Here is an 18547-nt window from a genome sequence, read left to right as displayed (position 1 = left end):
TCTCTGTCTCCTCTTATGCACTGCTAGCTCGGCCCAGGCATCAAGTTGTGACAGTGTGGGTGGGCTGTCATGATAATGGAGCCGGCTCTATTCAAATTGAACCTGACAGCCATGATGGGAGGAAAGGCTCATGAAAGGAAACAGAAGACAGAGACTTTAAATATGATACGATAATAACCACTGTGTGTGCATGTGTGAACCGTATATTAAGATACAGTCTTTCAATGGTGGTAATTGCCTCTTCTGTAAGGGATACTATTCTGCTTGATAGATGTGGGACTGACAGACAATTTTTCACTGCGTTTCACCAGCCAAGGGAAGAAGAAAAATGTTACAGGCGGTACTCATGACTACTGCTATTTTGAGCATAATGTCATAGTCTCCACACCAACACAGTCCTATATTGATGTCTCGTATTGCTTATATGGTAACATTATCATTGTCCTGTATTATAAAGGGCTGTATTATTAAGTGCTGTATTATAAAGGGCTGTATTATTAAGTGCTGTATTATTAAGGGCTGTATTATTAAGTGCTGTATTATAAAGTGTTGTATTATAAAGTCCTGTATTATAAAGTCCTGTATTATAAAGTGCTGTATTATAAAGTCCTGTATTATTAAGTCCTGTATTATTAAGTCCTGTATTATTAAGTGCTGTATTATTAATGGCTGTATTATTAAGTCCTGTATTATAAAGTGCTGTATTATAAAGTGTTGTATTATAAAGTCCTGTATTATAAAGTCCTGTATTATAAAGTGCTGTATTATAAAGTCCTGTATTATAAAGGGCTGTATTATTAAGTGCTGTATTATTAAGTGCTGTATTATTAAGGGCTGTATTATTAAGGGCTGTATTATTAATGGCTGTATTATAAAGGGCTGTATTATTAAGTGCTGTATTATTAAGGGCTGTATTATTAAGGGCTGTATTATAAAGTGCTGTATTATGCTGTATTATATTAAGGGCTGTATTATTAAGGGCTGTATTATTAAGGGCTGTATTATTAAGGGCTGTATTATTAAGGGCTGTATTATTAAGGGCTGTATTATTAAGGGCTGTATTATTAAGGGCTGTATTATTAATGGCTGTATTATTAAGTCCTGTATTATAAAGTGTTGTATTATAAAGTCCTGTATTATAAAGTGCTGTATTATAAAGCCCTGTATTATTAAGTCCTGTATTATTAAGTGCTGTATTATTAAGTGCTGTATTATTAAGTCCTGTATTATAAAGTGCTGTATTATAAAGTGTTGTATTATAAAGTCCTGTATTATAAAGTCCTGTATTATAAAGTGCTGTATTATAAAGTCCTGTATTATTAAGTCCTGTATTATTAAGTGCTGTATTATTAATGGCTGTATTATTAAGTCCTGTATTATAAAGTGCTGTATTATAAAGTGTTGTATTATAAAGTCCTGTATTATAAAGTCCTGTATTATAAAGTGCTGTATTATAAAGTCCTGTATTATTAAGGGCTGTATTATTAAGGGCTGTATTATTAATGGCTGTATTATTAAGTGCTGTATTATTAATGGCTGTATTATTAAGTCCTGTATTATAAAGTGCTGTATTATAAAGTGTTGTATTATAAAGTCCTGTATTATAAAGTCCTGTATTATAAAGTGCTGTATTATAAAGTCCTGTATTATTAAGTCCTGTATTATTAAGTGCTGTATTATTAAGTGCTGTATTATTAAGTGCTGTATTATTAATGGCTGTATTATTAAGTGCTGTATTATTAAGTGCTGTATTATTAAGTGCTGTATTATTAAGTGCTGTATTATAAAGTCCTGTATTATAAAGTGCTGTATTATAAAGGGCTGGTGCATAAGAATAGTTATATGAAACTTCTCCACGATGATAATAACACAATGGAGATTCTGGATTTAGATGTCAGAACCAAACGTCATCTAGCCATTTAGTTTTTCTCCATACTAGATCAGTTTACTTGGAAGGATAGGGCTGTTCCATCATAGCAGTAGGACCACATGGATGTGAGGCAGTCCAGTGGTGACAAAGTCTCTTTCAGGCTCTCTCTCTATATATATCTACAGAGATCCTATAGAGATCCCTGTCTTGACTTACTAACCACTGATTCAAATTTTAGTTTATCTTCAAACTCCTAACTCCATCTCAGCTCCCCCACGTGTGTTGTGCCTTCTGAAAGTCTCCTCCAGGACAATGACACAACACACCTCCAGCCTGTGTAAGGGCTATTTTACCAAGAATGAGAGTGTGATGGAGTGCTGCATCAGATGCCCTGGCCTCCACAATCACCCGATTTCAACCCAATTGAGATGGTTTGGGATGAGTTGGACCGCAGAGTGAAGGAAAAGCAGCCAACAAGTGCTCAGCATATGTGGGAACTCCTTCAAGACTGTTGGAAAAGCTTTCCATGTGAAGCTGGTTGAGAAAATGCCAAAAGTGTGCAAAGCTGTCATCAAGACTGTCACGGTCGCCGTAAGGAGGAGACCAAGGCGCAGAGTGGTAAACGTACATTCTATTTAATTAACGAAATAACACTGAACGAAACAACAAAACAAACCGTGAAGCTAATATGAGTAGTGCAGACAGGCAACTAAACATAGAATAAGAACCCACAAATACCCTAGACAAAATGGCTACCTAAATATGGTCCCCAATCAGAGACAATGATAAACAGCTGCCTCTGATTGGGAACCAATTCAGGCCACCATAGACATACAAATACCTAGACTTACAAAGAACTCTCGATATACAAAAACCCATAGGCAATACAACAACTAACATACCCACCCTAGTCACACCCTGACCTAACCAAAATAATAAAGAAAACAAAGATAGCCCCCCCGCCAAAAGGTGTGGACTCCTGGAGGCAAACTTCAATCTATAGGGAAGGGTCTGGGTGGGCATGTACCCTCGGTGGCGGCTCTGGTTCTGGTCGCCACCCCCCTTCTTTACACTGGTCCCTCCGCCTTTGTAGAGCTGAAACGTGGCTCATCGCCGGAGGCTCTGGACTGCGGATTGTCGCCGGAGACCCCGGGCTGGGGACCATTGCCGGAAGCTCTGGACTGGGTACTGTCGCCGGAAGCTCTGGACTGCCGAGTCACACTGGATACCTGGTGCGTGGTGCCGGTACTGGTGGTACCGGGCTGGAGACACGCACCTCAGGGTGAGTGCGGGGAGGAGGCACAGGATACACTGGGCCGTGGAGACGCATTGGAGATCTGGAACATAGAGCTGGCTTAATGCGTCCTGGCTGGATGCCCATTCTAGCCCGGCAAATGCGAGGAGCTGGAATAGAGCGCACCTTGGCTATGAATGCGAACTGGAGACACCGTGCGCATTTCTGCATAACACGGTGCCTGACCAGTCACATCCTCCCCCGAGTAAGCACAAGGAGTTGGCTCAGGTCTCCAACCTGACTCAGCCAATCTCCCCGTGCCCCCCCCCAATTTTTTTCCTTGGGGCTGCCTCTCGGGCTTCCGTGCTAGCCGTGTCCCCTCATAACGTCGCTGTTCCTCCTGTGGTGTCTCCACCTGCTTCCATGGCAGGGTCTTGTCCTGTGCTTAGCTCTATTCCATTTATTGTTATCCCAAAGAAACTCCCCTGTACTTGTCCTTGCCGATGACAGGCATACCCATAACATGATGCAGCCACCACCATGCTTGAAAATAGGAAGAGTGGTATTCAGTGATGTACCCCAAACATAACACTTTGTATTCAGGACAAAAAGTACATTTCCTTGCCATGTTTGTTGCAGTATTACTAAAGTGCCATGTTGAAAACAGGATGCATTTTTTTGAATATTTTTTATTCTGTAAATTATTCTTCCTTCTTTTCACTCTGTCATTTAGGTTAGCATTGTGGAGTAACTACAATGTTGTTGATCCATCCTCAGTTTTCTCATATCACAACTATTAAACTCTGTAATTGTTTTAAAATCACCATTGCCTTTGGTGAAATCCCTGGAGTGGTTTCCTTCCTCTCTGGACACCGAGTTGAAAGGATGCCTGTATCTTTGTAGTGACTGGGTGTATTGATACACCATCCAAATCTAATTAATAACTTCACCATGCTCAAAGGGATATTCAGTTCCCTTCTTTGCAAGGCATTGGAAAACCTCCCTGGTATTTGTGGTTGAATCTGTGCTTGAAATTCACTGCTCGACTGAGGAACCTTCCAGATAATTTTATGTGTGGTGTACAGAGACGAGGTAGTCATTCAAAAATCATGTTAAACACTATTATTGAACACATAGTGAGTCCATGCAACTTACTATCTTACTTGTTAAAACCTGTTAAGCCTCCCCCCTACTTTTTCGGAAATTCTGTTAAAAATCGCGCAACATTTTGGCGTCCTGCTACTCAGGCCAGGAATATAGTATATGCATATGATTAGTATGTGTGGATAGAAAACACTCAGACGTTTCCAAAACTGTTTAAATCACGGCTGTGACTATAACAGAACGTCTGTTTCATCGAAAAGCGCAGGAAAATCTGATCACTGGAGATGGGAAAAAATATCCATGCGCCACTTCAACCCATTGTTAAAGGTGAACCATATTAAATGAGGCCGAGCTTGCAGTACCTACAGCTTCCACAGGATGTATAGAGTCTCCTCATTTGATTCTGATTTGATTCTTGGTAGATCCGACCAAAGGGAACCGATTCCCTCCGACCACCAACCTGAGGCATTGTCTCTGTGTTTTTCCGGACATTTTTTCCACACGACCAACTATCGAATTTACATCGCCTCCTGATGATTTTTATAGCTTATTAACGTGTAGTTATACCTAAAGTTGCATTAGAAAGGTATTTCGAAGTGTTTTGTGAAAGTTTATCGTCAAATTTTTAACTTTTAAAAAATGACGTTACGTTATGAAACGCTATTTTTTTCCGTTTATCACACAGTCTTCATAGATCGATATCTAGGCTATATATGGACCGATTTAATCCAAAAAAGACCCAGTATTGATTATGGGACATCAAGGTGTGCCAAGAAAGAAGATGGTCAAAGGTAATTAATGTTTTATATTTTATTGTGCGGTTTGTGTAGCGCCGACTATGCTAATTCTTTTGTTTACATCCCCTACGGGTCTTTTGGGGTGTTGCATGCTATCAGATAATAGCTTCTCATGCTTTCGCCGAAAAGCATTTTAAAAATCTGACTCGGTGGCTAGATTCACAATGACTGTAGCTTTATTTCAATACCAAGCATGTGTATTTTAATGAACGTTTGCGTTTTAACTAATACTATTAGCGTGTAGCGTAGCGCATTTGCATTTCCAGAGCTCTAGGTGGGACGTCTGCGTCTCAAGTAGGCTCACATTTTTACTCCTGAAATTATTTGTGCTTGGCTATAACAAAGGACTTGAATACTTATTGACTCAAGACATTTCAGCTTTTCATTTGTACTTCATTATTATTATTATTTATTTTTTTAACGTATTTTTTGACATTATGGGATATTGTATGTAGATCAGTGACACTAAATCTAAATTGAATTCATTTTAAATTCCAGCTGTAACACAAGAAAACGTGGATAAATGGGTGTGAATACTTTACTTCCTGAAGGCACTGTGTGTGTTTGTACACCATATTTTCCCCTAGGTATTAGATATATCTCTAATAAACCATGTAGTGGGTAGGCTATAGCATCAACCTAACAGAGACCCCAACCTACCACAGTCAACAGAGAACCCATTAGGGGTAGTGTGGAGTGTGATTAAGATCAGATAGAGAGTCTTATACAGTGGATTCACACTCCTCTCCTTTTCCAATGTGTCCATCGGGGTGTGAAATGGTGTGACCCACAGAGTAATTAACCTGTATGACCTCTTTAAGATGAACTCAACCTGACTGACTTGTTCAACACTAGACCAACAGTGGTCATAAACAGAGGAGGGAACCCTTCCATTGATTTGATGCAGAGGTTTGGCTGGGCAAAGTCATCAAAAAATGCAATTCCATTTCACAGCTTTACAGTATGTGTAAATGTACCCGACGAGTAGCGACTTTGCCAATGTCATGGGTTTTGTGCGTTACCTTTCTAAGAATGCTTGAATAACCCAGCAGCCATTTAGTTCAGTTTTAAATCATGTTGAAGCAGCAGTGTGGGTTATTGCAGCATTACAGATGGACTGGAGAAAGGAGAGTGAGGAAAGAGAGTTTATTTATTCACACAGCTCTCAAACTTGATTTGATGTAAACCCATTTGGCTTGACCAAATGGTACGGGGCTGCGGCGCATGTATAGCAAGCTTAGTGAGTTGATGATGCTGTTGTGTCAAGAAGGCACTTGAAAAGTAGTAGAACACTAATTCAATGGTCATGTTTATGGGCCTTGGAAACAAAGATGGATAATCTTAAGGTTCATTAACACAGGGGGTCGTCATAACTATTCAGTAACAGCCGTAACATTTGTGGCTGCTGTTTCATAACTGGAAAGAAGGGGCTTAAAGTTGAGCTATCAGCAGGAGTTGCTTGAAAACATGCTGCTAGATACAGTGGATACCTCCCAAATGACACCCTATTCCCTACATAATGCACGTCTTTTGACCAGAGACCTATGGATGCACTATGTAGGGAATAGGATGCCATTTGGGGTGCTGGCTTTATCTCTGCATCACCCTGGGAGTACAGATACACTACAGACTGGGTTCATTGCCTGATAAGATGACCTACAAGCCATCAAAGCACTTAGCCCCCCAAAGATCCCGCTAGCTCTTTGACGTGTGAGGCCAAAACCTTCACGCTTGACTGTGTACATGTACAGAATTCAAAATGTCTCCCTCCCATTTGGAACAGTGCAATGCTGTGTGGCAGAGTAGCTTCAGCAGCAGATCCCGACTCTCCCCCGTGCGCATTCAAGGTGATCCTGGAGGCATGTGGTGAAGAAAGATGCACCGCAGCACGCAGAAGGAATAGGGCAGACACATACACACACATAATCTCACACACAATCACAATCTACCTGCCGAATGCATAGTGCCAAATGTAAAGTTTAGTGGAGGAGGAATAATGGTCCGGGGATGTTTTTCATGGTTCGGGCTAGGTCCCTTGGTTCATGTGAAGGGAAATCTTAACGCTACAGCATCCAATGACCTTCTAGACGATTCTGTGCTTCCAACTTTGTGGCAGCACTTGGAGAAGGCCCTTTCCTGTGTCAGCATGACAATGCCCCCATGTACAAAGCGAGGTCCATACAGAAATGGTTTGTTGAGGTTGGTGTGGAATAACTTGCTTGGCCTGCACAGAGCCATGACTTCAACCCTATCGAACACCTTTGGGATGAATTGCAACGCCGAATGCGAGCCAGGCCTAATTGCCCAACATCAGTGCCCGACCTCATTAATGCTCTGTGGCTGAATGGAAACAAGTCCCTGCAGCAATGTTCCAGCATCTAGTGGAAAGCCTTCCCAGAAGAGTGGAGGCTGTTATAGCAGAAAAGGGGGGGACCAACTCCATATTAATGCCTGTGATTTTGGAATGAGATGTTGGACGAGTAGCTACCCACATGCTTTTGGTCATGTAGTGTACTTGTACTCACTTATTGTTTTTAGCATATGTTTTTGAATGATGTGTTAGATATATGGGGTGGATCATCTGTAGCCTGAGTTTATACAGTACATTTGTCAAGGCCCAATAGTTATTTGGCATGACAACAAGTTGGCTAACAAAATAAATAGATTTCCTTTTACCAAAAGGAAATAGATACCATCATACAGACCACAAACAAAATATATATTATTTAATTACGCTCTACTACTTTACCCTAAGAAAAGGATCTCATTCCCTTATTACCATAATTACCCGGAGTATACCTGCAGTTAGATAAAGATACACTGCCATCTTAAATCTTGAATAGACAAGTGCTTCCTTCCTAGTTCTAATATCAAATCAATCAAGCAAAATTACTTTAAATCTATTTTTTAAATCAGCAGCCTGTCACATGGTGCAGTAATACTAGTGTGTGTAGAGTTATGGCTCATCCAGGCCTAGCTAGTGTACAGACCACTGCTGTGAGGCTGGGGCCTGCCATGGGACCATTGGCGGGGGGCTGGACTAAGTGAGAGTGACAGCAGGCTCTGCTGGTGCTTCAGCTCTCCTTTCACACAGCCGTCTTAATGGGAAGAGCTGGGCCAGAGCTGCTGCTGCCTGCCTGCTGCTCCTCTCTCTACTTCTCTCTCTCTTTATCTCTCTTTTTTCTCTCATTTCCTCTCTTTTTTTCTATTTATCTCGGTTTATCTCTGTTTATCTCTCATTTTCTCTCTTTATCTCACCTTTTCTCTATTTTTCTCTCTTTATCTCTGAAGCAAGGTTGCTCTGTCTACCTATATTCTGCCATCTGATCAGGAATCACAGGCAAGAAGAGCACTGGAGCACTCATTGTGTGTAGCGTGTGTGTATGTAAATGCTGATTGGTTGGTGTGTGTGTGCATGTTGATTGGTTAGTGTAGTGTATGTGTGTGTGTGTGTGATCTACTACAACAAAGGGCCAGGTGCCCATGTCTCCCTGCTGTCTGTGTGGTGGTCGGTGTTATTTGTTGTTGTTATTGTTGTTGCCTCTGCATAATAGCCTGCTAATCGCCACAACCCTCCCGACAGGACTGATTCAATCAAGTCAGCACTCCATGTCACCCGACCCCCATCACAAGCCATTTCATGCTCCCGAACATTGACTAAGCTTATCTGAATGAGCGCACACCAATTTCCAGTGACAAAATGCTTCATTATCCGGGCGGAGGGGAAGTGACAGGGGGGTTAACAGTGTGGATGATGAATTGACGTTGTGTTGTGAAGGAAGTCACTTCAGCATGGTGTCCTATCCAAAGTGACAAGCAACTCTGTCTCCTCAAATTGTGACTAAACTCTGAGGCCCCTTCCTGGTGGAGGGAATAGGGCAACAGGTGGGCTGCCTGAGTGGTTTTTGCTGTAGTGCCTCTCACCCAGCTCTCTCTGCCACATGTCCTGTGGTCCACCTAAGCAAGGGATGGATGCATTGACTTCCCCGGCCCTCTTCCTACTGCTCCTTGAGAGGGTGCACAGATGGGCTATTTTAAAATGCTTCACACCGTTTCTAGTCAGCTAAACGCTCAGGTGCAGAGGGCGATGGGATGGATGGTGGGCGGTGGGGGAGTGGCGACAGGAGGTAAAAACAATGTGACATCCAGTCTTTAGGGGAAAGGTGAGATGTAGAGGGGCTTTTGAAGTGTGCTTCCTCTACTCTTTCTCTCTCTCTCTCTCTCTCTCTCTCTCTCTCTCTCTCTCTCTCTCCTCTCTATATATATATATATATATATATATATATATATATATATATATATAGCTCTCTCTCTCTCTCTCTCTCTCTCTCTCTCTCTCTCTCTCTATATATATATATATATATCGCTCTCTCTCTCTCTCTCTCTCTCTCTCTCTATATATATATATATATATATATATATCTCTCTCTCTCTCTCTCTCTCTCTCTCTCTCTCTATATATATATATATATATATATATATATATATATATATATAGCTCTCTCTCTCTCTCTCTCTCTGTATGTATATATATATATATATATATATATATATAGCTCTCTCTCTCTCTCTCTATATATATATATATATATATATATATATATATATATATATATAGCTCTCTCTCTCTCTCTCTCTATATATATATATATATATATATATATATATCTCTCTCTCTCTATATATATATATATATATATATAGCTCTCTCTCTCTCTCTCTATATATATATATATATATAGCTCTCTATATATATATATATATATATATATTATATATATATATATATATATATCTCTCTATATATATATATATATAGTGTATATGTGTATATATATATATATAGAGAGAGAGCTATAGATATATATATATATATATATATATATATAGAGAGAGAGAGAGAGATATATAGAGATATATATATATACATGTATAGATATATATATATATATATATATATATATATATATAGAGAGATATAAATAGATATATATATCTCTCTCTCTCTCTCTCTCTCTCTATATCTATATATATATATATATATATATATATATATATATGTATATATCTCCCATGGTTGTTGTCCCTCTACTTTTCCTCCCTGTCTCTTTCTTTCCATGTCTTTCCTCTTGTTTTTCCTCCTTTCCTCCTGTCTATCCTCCTGTCTGCCCTCCTGTCCTCCCTCCTGTCTATCCTCCTGTCTATCCTCCTGTATTTCCTCCTGTCTGTCCTCCTGTCTTTCCTCCTGTCCTCCCTCCTGTCTATCCTCCTGTCTTTCCTCATCCTCCTGTCTTTCCTCCTGTCTTTCCTCCTGTCTATCCTCCTGTCTATCATCCTGTCTATCCTCCTGTATTTCCTCCTGTCTGTCCTCCTGTCTTTCCTCCTGTCTATCCTCCTGTCTTTCCTCCTGAATTTCCTCCTGTCTGCCCTCCTGTCTATCCTCCTGTCTACCCTCCTGTCTTCCCTCCTGTCTATCCTCCTGTCTATCCTCCTGTATTTCATCATCCTCCTGTCTATCCTCCTGTCTTTCCTCCTGTCTATCCTCCTGTCTATCCTCCTGTCTATCCTCCTGTATTTCCTCCTGTCTGTACTCCTGTCTTTCCTCCTGTCTATCCTCCTGTCTTTCCTCCTGTATTTCCTCCTGTCTATCCTCCTGTCTTCCCTCCTGTCTTTCCTCCTGTCTATCCTCCTGTCTTCCCTCCTGTCTTCCCTCCTGTCTTTCCTCCTGTCTGTCCTCTTGTCTTTCCTCCTGTCTTTCCTCCTGTCTACCCTCCTGTATTTCCTCTTGTCTATCCTCCTGTCTTTCCTCCTGTCTATCCTCTTGTCTATCTTCCCTCTTTCCTTTACTTCTCACCTCTGTCCTTATCACTTCATTGATGTCAGATGATTATTTCAGATATGAATACATATTCTTTGATTAAATATGTTATTAAAGAGAGATTTAATTTGTTCAGATGAAATGTAAAAAATAGCTGTTCTGGGGGCGGTTATTTTTGGGATATTGGAAAATGAAAGCTTCCTTTTCACTTGTCACTCAGAGTTAAGTACAACCAGTGTGCGGTAGCTCATCTTGATTTCTCTCTCTGTCTTTTGAGAGGATCTCTGCTCCAGTTAGCATTTTGACTGAGGTATGAAACGTCCAGACAAGTCAAACCAGGTCTCCAATCATGGCAAATAATAGAACGCAAAGTGTGAGAAGTTAGAGAGGAAGACGATGAATCTGAACAGAAACCCTGTATTCCTCTGCCTAAAACTATAATGTGAATTATGAATGCTAGCTACAGCTCTGGAAATAGCTCTCTCCCCTTTTTTCTGCCGGGCAGCTAGCTGCCAGCTGTGCATTAAACTTTTATGGGTCTGTTTTGAACTCCTTGAGAGTGCACTACATTTTTTCGCTCACCTCTGCACTTTCTTCCCCACACTGATTTATTAGAGTGCTCGACACACCTTTACACAGAACTAGTAGCTGCCAAACCTCCCTAAAAGTCTATCTCTTATCTCCCTCTTAGCCTATTCCAGTCCTTTAACCCCCAAACCTTCCAGTAGGGGCCAAATCAAATGGGATTTATGCGGTTATCGATGTGTGTAAAGGTCAAGAGTCTCGTGCAATGGGCGAGTAAGGAGAGCGCTCCCGTTGCATGTTAACATGGCTATCAGACCTGGGGCCGGGGTCGGAGTGCTCCACAGGCCAGCGCTATGTCATCGTCTGGGGGAGTAATGAAATCTCAGGGCTGGCTCGGCCAGGGGACCACGCTCATTGGCATTCGTCCCTTGTCCACCTCTTTGTTTCCTAGCGGCAGCCAGGGCTCAGTGTTCAGCTCCCCAGCAGCCACCGTGACGAGGGGACAGCGTGCTGGCTGCTGATAACAAACACCCTACAACAGGATGATGGGACTGGTGGAGTCATTCTCTCTCTATCTCAATTTCAGTTTCAATTGAATGTATTTACATGCCAAGTTCAATTACTTAATTAAATTGTCAGAGTATACATTTAACAACAAATGGTGGGACCAACAGAAATAAGGCATCAATAATAGTAGTAGTAGTGGAAATGTGATTACCATTGCAGCAGCTTCAACAGCAATATCAATGGGACTAATAATAATAATACATTAAAGCAATAGCAGTAGACCAGTCTCAACCTGACTGAGATGCCACATCAAAGCCAAACCAAAACCAAAATGGGAAATATTATTGACATGACATTGCACATTTCACTGGCTGGCCCTCAAGTTGTGGCAGGAGGGCACATATTTGGCTGCCAAAACTGCACATTGAGGCTTTCCCCAAATAAATATGAGATTTTTTTATTTTATCATTTCAAATTCTTTGTGCTAAATAATAATTTTGGGAAAGAAATATTCTCTTATGTCTGAGTATTTGTCAGTGTAATAGGAAATGCAGCTCTGTCTTCCTCTGCCCTGGAGCAGAGTGAGCACAGCCTGTCCTCTCTGGGCAGCCAGGTTTGTCTGTGACAACCAGTTTCTATAGCCAGACTGTCCTCTCTTGGCAGCCAGGTTTGTCTGTGATGACCAGTCTCTATAGCCAGACTGTCCTCTCTGGGCAGCCAAGTTTGTCTGTGACAACCAGTTTCTATAGCCAGACTGTCCTCTCTGGGCAGCCAAGTTTGTCTGTGACGACCAGTTTCTATAGCCAGACTGTCCTCTCTGGGCAGCCAGGTTTGTCTGTGACAACCAGTTTCTATAGCCAGACTGTCCTCTCTGGGCAGCCAAGTTTGTCTGTGACAACCAATTTCTATAGCCAGACTGTCCTCTCTGGGCAGCCAGGTTTGTCTGTGACGACCAGTCTCTATAGCCAGACTGTCCTCTCTGGGCAGCCAAGTTTGTCTGTGACGACCAGCCTCTATAGCCAGACTGTCCTCTCTGGGCAGGCAAGTTTGTCTGTGACGACCAGTCAATATAGCCAGACTGTCCTCTGTGGGCAGCCAGGTTTGTCTGTGACGACCGGTCTCTATAGCCAGACTGTCCACTCTGGGCAGCCAAGTTTGTCTGTGACGACCAGTTACTAAGCCAGACTGTCCTCTCTGGGCAGCCAGGTTTGTCTGTGACAACCAGTTTCTATAGCCAGACTGTCCTCTCTGGGCAGCCAAGTTTGTCTGTGACGACCGGTCTCTATAGCCAGACTGTCCTCCCTGGGCAGCTTGGTTTGTCTGTAACGACTAGTCTCAATAGCCAGACTGTCCTTTCTGGGCAGCTTGGTTTGTCTGTGATGACCTGTTGCATCACCCAACTTCTGTTGAGATTCAATTGGCAGACAGATAGCCTAACATTCTCCTGCAAAATGTCTTGATAAACTTGGGAATTCATTTTCCCATCGATGATAGCATGCTGTCCAAGCTCTGAGGAAGCAAAGCAGCCCCAAACTATGATTCTCCCTCCACCATACTTTACAGTTGGGATGAGGTTTTGATGATGGTGTGCTGTGCCTTTTTAACTCCCCACATAGTGTTGTGTGTTCCTTCCAAGCAACTCAAATGTAGTTTAATCTGTACACAGAATATTTTGCCAGTAGCGCTGTGGAACATCTTGGTGCACTTTTGCAAACTTCAGACGTGCAGCAATGTTGTTTTTGGACAGCAGTGGCTTCTTCCGTGGTGTCCTCCATGAACACCATTCTTGTTTAGTGTTTTACGTATCGTAGACTCGTCAACAGAGATGTTAGCATGTTCCTGAGATTTCTGTAAGTCTTTAGCTGACACTAGGATTCTTCTTAACCTCATTGAGCATTATGCGCGGTGCTCTTGCAGTCATCTTTGCAGGACGGCCACTTCTAGGGAGTCTCTTTTGTTCGAGGCATGGTTCACATCAGGCAATGCTTCTTGTGAATAGCAAACTCACATTTTTAGAGTGTTTTTTATAAGGCAGGGCAGCTCTAACCAACATCTCCAATCTCATCTAATTGATTGGACTCCAGGTTAGCTGACTCCTGGCTCCAATTAACTTTTGGAAAAGTAATTAGCCTAGGGGTTCACATACATTTTCCAACCTACACTGTGAATGTTTAAATTATGTATTCAATATAGACAAGAAAAATACAATAATTTGTGTGTTATTAGTTTAAGCACACTGTGTTTGTCTTGTTGTGACTAAGATGAAGATCAGATACATTTTATGACTAATTTATGCAGAAATCCAGGTAATTCCAAAGGGTTCACATACTTTTTCTTGCCACTGTACCTGTGAATCTGGGCAGAAGATCTAGTGCTACTGTAGGCCCTCCTTGGTTGGGGAGAGAAGCACCAGATCATCAGCAAACAGTAGACACCTAGTAGGGTGAGGCCAGGTGCTGCAGACTTTTCTAGTGCCCTCGCCAACCAAGGTTTTTCGGTCTTTCTTTATTGTTACTATTTTCTGCATTGTAGAATAATAGTGACGACATCAAAACTAGGAAATAACACATATGGAATCATGTAGTAACCAAAAAAGTCTTAAACAAAAATAAATATGTTTATATTTGAGATTCTTCATATAATCACCCTTTGCCTTAATGACAGCTTTGCACACTCTTGGCATTCTCTCAACCAGCATCAACTGGAATGCTTTTCCAACAGTCTTGAGGGAGTTTCCACATATTCTGAGCACTTGTTGGCTGCTTTTCCTTCACTCTGCTGTCCAACTCATCCTAAACAAACTCAATTGGTTAAGGTCAGAGGATTGTGGAGGCCAGGTCATTTGATGCTGCACTCCATCACTCTCTTTCTTGGTAAAATAGACTGTAACACAGCCTGGAAGGTGAAAACCAGATGGGATGGCGTATCGCTGCAGAATGTTGTGGTAGGCATGCTGGTTAAGTGTGCCTTGAATTCGAAATAAATCACAGACAGTGTCATCAGTAAAGCACCCCCACTCCCTAACACCTGCTCCTCCATGCTTTACGGTGGGATATACACATGCGGAGATCATCCGTTCACTCACAAAGGCATGGTGGTTGGAACCAAAAATCTCAAATTTGGACTCCAGACCAAATGTCAAATTTCCACCGGTCTAATGTCCATTGCTCGTGTTTCTTGGCCCAAGTAAGTCTCTTCTTATTATTGGTGTCCTTTAGAAGTGGTTTCTTTGCAGAAATTCAACCATGAAGGCCTGATTCACATTCTCCTCTGAAAAGTTGATGTGTATTTTACTTGAACTCTGTGAAGCATTTATTTGGGCTGCAATTTCTGAGGCTGGTAACTCTAATGAACTTGTCCTCTGAGCAGAGGTAACTTTGAGTCTTCCATTCCTGTGGTGGTCCTCATGAGAGCCAGTTTCATCATAGTGCTTGATGTTTTTTTGCAACTGCACTTAAAGAAACTTTAAAAGTTCTCGACATTTTCCGTATTGGCTGACCTTCATGTCTTAAAGTAATGATGGACTGTCATTTCTCTTTGCTTATTTGAGCTGTTCTTGCCATAATATGGACTTGGTCTTTTACCAAATAGGTCTATCTTTTCTATACCACCCCTACCTTGTCACAACACAACGGATTGTCTCAAACGCATTAAGAAGGAACAAAAATTCCACAAATTAACTTTTAACAAGGCACACATGTTAATTGAAATGCATTCCAGGTGACTACTTCATGAAGCTGGTTGAGAGAATGCCAAGTGTGTGCAAAGCTGTCTTCAAGGCAAAGGGTGGCAATTTGAAGAATCTCAAGTATAAAATATATTTGATTTGTTTCACACTTTTTGGTTACTACATGATTCCATATGTGTTATTTCATAGTTTTGATGTCTTCACTATTATTCTACAATGTAGAAAATAGTAAAAATAAAGAAAAAACGTTGAATGAGTAGGTGTTCTTTTGACCGGTAGTGTATGTTGAAGAGGGTGGGTCTTAAGCTTCATCCCTGTCTCACCCCCTGGCCCTGTGGAAAGAAATGTGTGTGTTATTTGCCTATTTTAACCGCACACTTGTTGTTTATGTACATGGATTTTATAATGTCGTATATATTTTTTCCCAGCGCCACATTCCATCAATTTGTATAGCAGGCCCTCATGCCATTGAGCTTTTTAGAAATCAACAAAGCATGAGAAGACTTTGCCTTTGTTTTGGTTTGTTTGTTTGTCTATTAGGGTGTGCAGGGTGATTACGTAGTTTGTCGTACGGTAATTTGGTAAAAAGCCAATTTGACATTTGCTTAGTACATTGTTTTCGCTGAGGAAATTTTCCCAAGGTTGCTGTTGACGCATATCCCACGGTAGTTATTGGGGTCAAAGTTTGTGGATTGGGGTGATTAGTCCCTGGTTCCAAATATTGGGGAACATGCCAGAGCTGAGGATGATGGTAAAGAGTTTTTGTAAAGCCAATTGGAATTTGTGGTCTAAATTATGTGACCGACCAACTCAAATCGGTGTTATGTAGCAATTTTTTACATTTATTTTATTTTTTACATTGGATTAAAGTAAACTCAAAGCTACAAAATGGTATATCATACACTACAGTTGAGGAATAAGGGGAAAGTTATTCTGCTTCGAAAGTTGATCAACTTGTAAACTCACTTTTGAGAAAATGGCCTTTGAATATTTTTGTACTACTACTAGAAAGCCCTTCTTTGTCTACACCCATTCAGCATCATTCACACCCTCTTAAGCTTTACCCCCACCCATCTCTTTAAGGGTTGATCCGAGTGTTCTGTACTAACAGCAGTCAAGCATCCACCTAACCTGCTAGCTACTTCCAGACACAAATGAGAGAACAGCTCACTGAACATTACTCACCCTAGCAGAGCTGGTTAGGCTGTTATGTTATCCAGAGCGTTGGGGACTGCAACTGTGCTGTCAGATTGTCCGTTTGTAAATTTAGAGTGTAGGTCCTCTTGGTGTGGGTTCTCTCGGTGCAGATAATTCGGGAGGGTCTCTTGCAGGTCTGGTAGGGTGTCTCGCTGGTCTGGGCGGGGTGTCCGTTGCTCTGTGGCTCCTGTGTGAGGTGCTGGGGCTACGGTTGAGGGTGATGTCCTTCACGGTCCTGGCAAAAGTTAGGATTGCTGCCTTGTAGGTGAGGACCTGGTCGTAAAGGCCAGGGTGGAGTGCTGGGCCAGGTAGACATTTGGTTTTGAGGAACAGTCTCACAAAATGCTTGCATTCACCCACTGCATGGTGGTCACCCGCTCTATGGTGGTCACCCGCTGCATGGTGGTCACCCGCTGTATGGTGGTCACCCGCTGCATGGGGGTCACCTGCTGTATGGTGGTCACCCGCTGCATGGTGGTCACCCGCTGTATGGTGGTCACCCGCTGCATGGGGGTCACCTGCTGCATGGTGGTCACCCGCTGCATGGGGGTCACCCGCTGTATGGTGGTCACCCGCTGCATGGTGGTCACCCGCTGTATGGTGGTCACCCGCTGCATGGGGGTCACCTGCTGCATGGTGGTCACCCGCTGCATGGTGGTCACCCGCTGTATGGTGGTCACCCCTGTATGGTGGCTGTATGGTGGTCACCCGCTGTATGGTGGTCACCCGCTGTATGGTGGTCACCCGCTGTATGGTGGTCACCCGCTGTATGGTGGTCACCCGCTGTATGGTGGTCACCCGCTGTATGGTGGCAGGGGGAAAGTATTATCGTGGTAGCAGGGTGGAGATAACCGCTTGTGCGTTGGGGAAAGTGGAATAAACTTTTTCAATCACTACATTGAGTGTTGTTGCCACCCTTTCCTGCTGGGCACTCAGGTCATTTGTGCCTGTGTGAATTATGATGTGGCTGGGGGATCCTGTGTTGTCTGTCCTATTGTGGTGTTGTGGTCCAGGTCTGAGGTGGGCTGTTCTGCTGGCTTGTCTGGGGGATTGTCCTGCTCTCTGTCACACCTCAGCTTTCTCACCTCTTCATTCAGTGCCATGTGTCCCTCTTTACGTTCTCTCACCTCAGTCCATAGAGCAGACAGCTCTCTCAGACAGCCGTCAATCTCCACCTTCCGGGGGGGTGGGGGTTGTTGTGCTGGTCTGTGGAACTCTCCTGCCATTGTTAGACTCAAGAGTTTTTTCACACCTCTCACTTCAAACTTCAGTGCTGATTGAAGTTGCAGCCAGGTCAGTTTCTTTCCTAGCAACTTGGTAGTTTAGGAGCCTTGTTTATTAAGCTTTATGTAACACAATTACACAAGATTATTGTCTTTTACTTTTTGGCTGAACATTACTCACCCAGTGTTGTGTTGGATGGTATTTCCAGGTTCCGGGGTGTATCTTCTGCAGGTTTTGGTTTGTTCAAAGTTTTTTTTGTTGATAGTCCATGCTAGTGATAGTCCATTCAGGTCATTTTGTCCAAAATCAAGGTCTCTCTCTCTCGCTCTCCCGTTCTCTATCTCTGTCACTCTCTCACCCTCCTCACTTCCCTCCATAGGTCCCTCCTCCGAGGAGAGAAGGAGAGCACCATTGGACACCAGCGACTGGCCCACCTCTGGGAAGAGACGTGTTGACCCAATTCCACAGAGACGCTGAATCTGCAGCTACGTCAATCACGTCTTCACCACTGGGTAATTTATCACTAGTGACCGACTTAATTTCTTTGGTGGTGGAGAGATTGTAGATCTAAGTCCTATCCTCT

At 42.4% G+C, this 18547-nt stretch overlaps 1 protein-coding gene across 1 annotated transcript in view; it reads left to right on the top strand.

The window, feature by feature from the left end:
* The window catches only part of LOC112255682 (dystrophin-related protein 2-like), a 189769-nt gene that overhangs the window by 29188 nt on the left and 142034 nt on the right, over positions 1 to 18547 (top strand). Inside the window, exon 2 of the mRNA XM_042325740.1 lies at positions 18344 to 18476. The gene's annotated coding sequence lies outside the window, so the exon portion shown is untranslated. The remainder of the gene's footprint in view (positions 1 to 18343; positions 18477 to 18547) is intronic.

The sequence above is a fragment of the Oncorhynchus tshawytscha genome, linkage group LG08 (assembly GCF_018296145.1).
Source record: "Oncorhynchus tshawytscha isolate Ot180627B linkage group LG08, Otsh_v2.0, whole genome shotgun sequence".
NCBI classification, from domain to species: domain Eukaryota; kingdom Metazoa; phylum Chordata; class Actinopteri; order Salmoniformes; family Salmonidae; genus Oncorhynchus; species Oncorhynchus tshawytscha.
This window is presented reverse-complemented; position numbering and strand designations above follow the sequence as displayed.